Consider the following 7565-nt stretch of genomic DNA (forward strand, 5'->3'; position numbering starts at 1 on the left):
ATCCAACTTCATGACTTTCTGTAAAGCTACAATAATCAAAACAGTCTGGTGTCATTGAAATAGCAAAAAAATATTGATGCAGCAAAATAGAAATAGCCAAATATGAATACATTTACCTGGTCATCAGTCAAGGCAATGTAATATAGAAATGATATTTTCTTAAACAATAACAAGTGTCACTGGACCACTACATGCAAAAAAAAAAGAAGGATATAAACATAGAACTTATAACCTTCACAAAAATTAAATCAAAATAGGTCGCAGACGTAAGTGTAAAATGAGAAACTCTAAGACCCCTAGAAGATAACACAGGAGAAAACCTAGAAGATTTTATATGTGGTGATAAATTTTCTTGATCAAGATGGAAGGTATGATCCATGAGGGGAAAAAAAGTTCTTATTTGGGAAAGTCACTATTAAGAAAAGGAGAAAGGGACAAGCATTTGTAGTGGCAGTTAAATGTGGCTTGCAATGTGCACATCCTGTATCAGAGTGCCTATATTCTAGTCTTGGTTCTGCTCCCAATTCCAGCTTCTGGCAAATGCAACCCTGGAGGGCAGCATGTGAGGCTCAAGTAGTTGTATTTTTCCCACACATGTAGGAGACATAGATTGAGTTTTTGGCTCCTGGTCTTCATTTGACCTAGCCCATCGTTACAGGCATTTGGAGAGTGAAGCAGTAGAAAGGAACTATCTGTTGATCTGTCTGGTTGGCTGGCTGGCATTCTCTGTCTCTCCATCTGTTTGTTTTTCAAATAAATAAATGCATACATGTATTACAAATTGTCAGCATTCTTACACAAATATCTCACCAAAAAGACATATGCAGATGACAAGTAAATAAATGAAATGATGTTGAACATCTTTATGGAATTGAAATTAAAGCAATCATGAAATACCACTATACAACTATTCAAGTGGCCAACACCCAAAACACTGACAATACACAATGTAGACAAACAGGTATAACAACAGGAGCAAAATAGTGCAGCTACTTTGGAAGACACCTTGGCATTTCCTCACAAAACCAAATATTCTTATCAATAATGTTTGTCAATATTTACAAAGAGAACCCAAATTTATACTGTAATTTAAGTAGGAAAATTTGGATTTCTAGTATAAATCTATTGACAAAAACTTACACAATGAAAATACAATAGACAAATGTTTTAGAAATAATCATTGCTTAAATCTAAATCAAATATTATAAAAATGATGAAATAGTAACACACATTAATTTAATGAAAATAAAATAAATTGTTTTACCAGCTTCTTTTCTCAAATATATATGTATCCCTCAAATATAGGAATGTAAAAAAAGTGTTCAAATTGCTATCATCTGTCTCAAACTTTCACTGCCAATTTCATTTTAAGGAAAATCTCTAAAATTCTTTGTGAAGTTCTGGAAGGGAGTTTCCATGGCTGCCATCTCTTATCTTATCTTATCCCCTATCTTAACCCTTATCTCCTAGTTTATAAATAATAAATACCTGAAATAAGCAACAAAGACTTCGTTGATGAGTTCAGCTGAATTCTGGAAAATTTTTCAGTGCCCTTGTATAATTATTTTCAGTGTCTGTCTAGAGTTTATGGATATTTCAGTCAGAATGTCTAAAGTCATCAAATACTCATTTTCTGCAATGACAGCTAAAATTTCTAAAGAAAAAATAGGCATTTGTTGTATTTGAAGATACCTCAGTTCAATGAATCTGACCACGTGTCCATGAAAAATCAATGTTTCCCACAAGAAAACTAATTTCTCTTGTTATTGTATCATTATCTTATTTAGAACCAATCAATTTCATTAGAATTATAATTATAATATACATTATACATTATATACATTATATACATTGTATATATTGTATATTTATTATACATTATACATTATAATATACATTTACACTGATAATTGAAATACCCTCTTAAAATTTCCTATAGAGGGTTCTAGATCAGTAATATAGGATCTTCACTAATCTACTGGCAATTAACAATGGTAAGATAAGAAAGTTGACTTTCAAAATCATCATGCTTCTTTTCCAGATGGAACTATAAAAGGCACTGAAGAGAAAAAAGATGTTCCTGCTGTGCCAGAACCCCCTCAATAAAAAGTGGAGGAATTTCACAGTGCTGAATATCAAGGGAAGTTTGCTGAACAGATGCTTCAAAAGACAAAGAAGAAGCTTATCTATGAAAAAGCTAAACACTACCAAAAGAAATACAAGCAGCTATAGAAAACTCAGATTCAAATGGGGAGGACGGCAAGAAGAGATGGCAACTTCTATCTACCTGCAGAACCCAAGTTAGCATTTGTCATCAGGATCAGAGGTATCAATTACGTAAGCCCAAAACTCTGAGAAGTGTTGCAGTTCTTATGCCTTCTCAGATCATCAATGGCACCTTTGTTAAGCTCAACAAGGACTAAATTAACATTTTGAGGATTGTGGGACCATTTATTGCATGGAGAAGCCTGAATCTAAGTCAGTAAACAAACTAACTTACAAATGTGGTTATGGCAAAATCTGTAAGAAGCAAATTGCCCTCACAGAGAACTCTCTGATCTCTTGGTAAATATGGTGTCATCTGCATGGAATATTTTACTCATGAGAATTATACTTTTGGAAAACACTTCAAGGAAGCAAATAACTTCTTGTGTTCCTTCAAAGTATCTTCTTCATGAGGTGGAATGAAGAAAAATGTCATTCTTTTTGTAGAGGGTGGTGATTCTGCTAGCAGAAAGACCAGATCAACAGGCTCATTAAAAGGATGAATTAATGTGTCTACCATGGTATTTTTGAAACCTGACAAAATAATAAACAGTGACTGCTCTCAAGTGGAAATATATTGTTGTGTTGATGACTTTTATTAGTCTACCTACACTTTTCCTTAACCATTGTGTCAAATTTTGGTGTGTGAATAAATGAAACCTCTTCAACAACCTATCACATGAAAAACCAAGGTCCAGTTTGTAGCATACGAAAAACATTTCATAATTTGTAGAAGTATTTTCCCTATAAAGAAATTTTATTTTTTCATCTGTTAATTGTTTTATGACTCAAAGTACTCATTGTGAAATTTGTAGGTAAAGTAATAAAATTTTCATTTACTAAAAGTATGTTTAGTTACTGTAATTCAATGTCTCAGGTTTTGACTTGCCTTTATTCTACAAATGTTTTACTTTCCCATTTCACTTTTGTTCTTATTTTCCATCTTTTGTCCACATTTAGCTGATATATTAGTAATTTCTTTGCATATTATGAATGCTATAAAAGATTAATGAAACTTGTGCCCACAGATCCACAGATGCAAGTTATTTTGGAGCATCTTAAACACTTGTACAATTACTTTGCCAAAACTTGAGCTAGAAAGTGTTGGTACATTATAAATAGCATTCCTGTATATTGTTTATGTATCATCTCACCTAAGCTAGTAAATTGGAAATCTTGAAGTGTAGAGTGTAAAATAATGTATGTACAAGTAAAGCAAAAATGTTTGTGGTCCTCCATTGATTATGTCAAGGCTCAAGTACAATGTGAAATGGATTCCTCATTAAACCATTGGTTGGTTTTTAGGGAGACACAGAGATCTTCTATCTGCTGCTTCACTTTCCAAATAGCCAGGGCAGGGCTGGGTCAAAGGCAGAAGCCCAAAATCTCATCTGATCTCCCTCGTGAGTTGCAGGTGTCCAAGTACCTGGGCCAGTTTTTTTTTTTTTTATTGTCCATAATTTCACATATTTTTAAATTGCCAAATATATTTAGGAATTTCCTTATTTCATTTACTTCTGGTCTTTGAAGCTATATTACTAGATTAGTGAGTATCATTAGGGTCAGGTAATTCTGGAGAGAAGTCTAGAGAAACTTCCTTTTAAAGCTATATTATGCATGTCTTGGCCGGCGCCGCGGCTCACTAGGCTAATCCTCTGCCTAGCGGCGCCAGCACACCGGGTTCTAGTCCCGGTCGGGGCGCCGGATTCTGTCCCGGTTGCCCCTCTTCCAGGCCAGCTCTCTGCTGTGGCCAGGGAGTGCAGTGGAGGATGGCCCAGGTGCTTGGGCCCTGCACCCCATGGGAGACCAGGAAAAGCACCTGGCTCCTGGCTCCTGCCATCGGATCAGCGCGGTGCGCCGGCCGCAGCGCGCCAGCCGCGGCGGCCATTGGAGGGTGAACCAACGGCAAAGGAAGACCTTTCTCTCTGTCTCTCTCTCTCACTGTCCACTCTGCCTGTAAAAAAAAAAAAAAAAAAAGGTATATTATGAATGTCTAAAAGTACACCTCTGATTTATCAGAGATTTATTGGTTTAGGGTATTTCTGAATCAGTGTAAACAAATACTATGTGAAATGTTAAATAAATAAGTACATAAATAAATAAATAAATAATTACTACAATTATCATGCACCGAGAAAACTTGTATCATGATAGGTAAGCAATTAACCAGTATTTACATTTACTGCTTTTCTTGTTAAATATAATCCTTAAGTTGCAGGATGCTACCACAGCTTTAAAAAAATGAGGAACATTACTCATGATATACCTTGAACAGACTCTGCATCTCCAGAATACATTCATTTGAAATTCATTTCCCAATAACAATGTTTGAGATTTGAATCAAAACAATATGCAGAGAAAGAAAGTGGGTAAGAAAAAAGATGAAAATGGATTATGAATTATTAATTGTTGAACACAGTTGATACAATCATGGGAATCTTTACAACATTTTCGTTTGGGTCATGTTGTATATGTTTGACATCATCCTTTCAAAAAATGATAGCATTTCATGATACTGATATGAAAGTACACACATTATGTATCAAGGTAAAAAAGTACAGATGTTAGACAATATACTAATCATTGGGATTAAAACAAATAAGAGGATGGAGGATATACATCTTTGTATACATATGTTAAAATAGTTACTGGGGGGCTGGTGCTGTGGCATAGCAGGTAAAGCAGCCACCTCTAGTGCTGGTATCCCGTATGGGCACCTGTTCAAGTCTTGGCTGCTCCACTTCTGATCCAGCTCTCTGCTATGGCCTGGGAAAGCAGTAGAAGATGGCCCAAGTCCTTGTGCCCCTGCAACTACGTGGGAGACCTGGAAGAAGCTCCGAGCTCCTGGCTTCGGATGTGTACAGCTCCAGCAATTGTGGCCATCTGGGGAGTGAACCAGTGAATGGAAGACTTCTCTCTCTCTCTCTCTCTCTCTCTCTGCCTCTCCTTCTCTCTCTGAGTAACTCTGAGTTTCAAATAAATAACTACATCTTCAAAAAAAAAGTTGTTGTTGGGATTGTATTTGCATAGCAGTTAAGCCACCTCGTGGGACACTTGAATTCCACATCTGAGTGCCTAGTTCAAGTCCAGGTTAATCCTCCTCCAATCTAGCTTCCTGCTAATCTGCACACCATAAAACAGCAATTAATGTCTCAAATACTTGGGCACCTACCACCCGTCTGGGAGATTTGGATGTAGCTCCAGGTTTCTGGCTTCAACCTGGTCTAGGTCCCATTGTTTCTAGAATTTGGGGAGTGAACCAATGGAAAGAACATCTTTCTCCATTTGTTTCTCTGTCTTTTTCTCTCTCAACCTCATTCTGCCTTTCAAATACAATTTAAAAAAAAAAAAAAGAAATAAAAATCTTGAAAAGTGAATTTGAAAGAAAAAACTAAAAGTCAATTCTACCTGTTATATAGTTCAATAAAAAATGACTGAAATTCTCAAATTAGAAGTATTTGTTTATATGGATCCGGCATGTGGCATAGCAGGTAAAGCTGCCGCCTTCAGTGCCAGCATCTATTTGAGCACCGGTTCTAGTCCCAGCTGCCCCATTTCTGATCCAGCTCTCTGCTATGACCTGGAAAAGCAATAGAAGATGGCCCAAGCCCTTAGGCCCCTGTACCCACGTGGTAGAAGAGGCTCCTGACTGCTGGATTCAGATAGACACAGCTCTGGCCATTGCAGCCATTTGGGGAGTGAACCAGTGGATTGAAGACCTCTCTCTCTCTCTCTCTCTCTCTCTGCCTCTGCCTCTCTGTAACTCTGCCTTTCAAATAATAATGACTAAATATTTTTTAAAAAGTATTTGTATATGTGCTTGAGACATCACCCTGGGACTTGCGGTCATACATAATGTTTCCTCATAGTCCTTTATGTAACTTTACCCAATACATTTTTACTGTCAGGAATCATCTACATAGATAACAGTGCAATGATGTGCTAGTACTAAGGCCTAGGTACAGGTAAGGATTTAACTTATATTTTATAAAATAGAGAACAAAAAATCGAGTACTTTGTTGGTCAATTCAGAAGCAAATCTAAAGAGTTTACATTTTAGACAATAGTTAAGAACAAAAAGTCAGACTGCCTGTTTTCAAAATCTGTCTCAATCATTAATTAGTCCTGTAGTCCTTGGGCTAGTTCTATGATGTCACTTACGCTCAATTTCTTCATCAGCATAATGGGAAAACTATCTCGTGGGGTCATTGTGTATTATGAGTTAGGCCCCGTGTAACTGTTTTGGGATTAATTCAGATTTTTTTTTTTAATTTTTAACCACAGAGGCAATAATAGAACAAAAACAGGAACAGAAAAAAATAATATAACAGGGGTAATATAATATATTGGTTGAGAGTACAAGACTCTAGAGTTAGAAACACTTTTCTTTAAATTCTCACTGTGATATTATCTATATGATTTGGACACAATAGTTAACCTCAGTCTTCTATTTTGCATAATATATAATACAACAGACGTCAAAAAGTTCATAGAAAAATTAAATGAAAAGATAATCAGCATGTTCCATGAATTTTTTAAGATCTTCATGTACAAAAAACACTTTGTTGAGCCATGTGCATGGTTAATATTTAATAAAAAGATATTCCACAAAGTATATTTCACGTTCAAAAAATTGTTTTGCCAAACAAATAATCAATGATAATATGAAATCCGTATGCTACAAAAAATAAGTACAGGAAGTCTGACTTATGAAATATTTTCCAAATTGACTTACAATGGTATTAGCCCACAATTTCTCCCTACAGTTCTTGGGCTAAATGCATTTCAGAATTCAGAACTATTCAGAACATTGGAGAAACCCTTCAAGATATTGGCACAGGCAAAGAATTTCTGGAAAAGACCCGGGAGGCACAGGCAGTCAAAGCCAAAATCAACTATTGGGATTGCATCAAATTGAGAAGTTTCTGTACTGCAAAAGAAACAGTGAGGAGAGTGAAAAGACAACCGACAGAATGGGAAAAAATATTTGCAAACTATGCAACAGACAAAGGGTTAATAACCAGAATCTACAAAGAGATCAAGAAACTCCACAAAAACAAAACCAACAACCCACTTAAGAGATGGGCCAAGGACCTCAATAGACATTTTTCAAAAGAGGAAATCCAAATGGCCAACAGGCACATGAAAAAATGTTCAAGGTCATTAGCAATCAGGGAAATGCAAATCAAAACCACAATGAGGTTTCACCTCACCCCGGTTAGAATGGCTCACATGCAGAAATCTACCAACAACAGATGCTGGCGAGGATGTGGGGAAAAAGGGACACTAACCCACTGTTG

General features: G+C 36.2%; 1 pseudogene; it reads left to right on the plus strand.

The window, feature by feature from the left end:
* Nucleotides 1-2148: 2148 nt before the first annotated feature.
* On the plus strand, nt 2149-2773 carry LOC100358781 (large ribosomal subunit protein uL30-like; annotated as a pseudogene).
* Nucleotides 2774-7565: the final 4792 nt, after the last annotated feature.

This window comes from Oryctolagus cuniculus, chromosome 3, assembly GCF_964237555.1.
Source record: "Oryctolagus cuniculus chromosome 3, mOryCun1.1, whole genome shotgun sequence".
Taxonomy (NCBI): Eukaryota; Metazoa; Chordata; class Mammalia; order Lagomorpha; family Leporidae; genus Oryctolagus; species Oryctolagus cuniculus.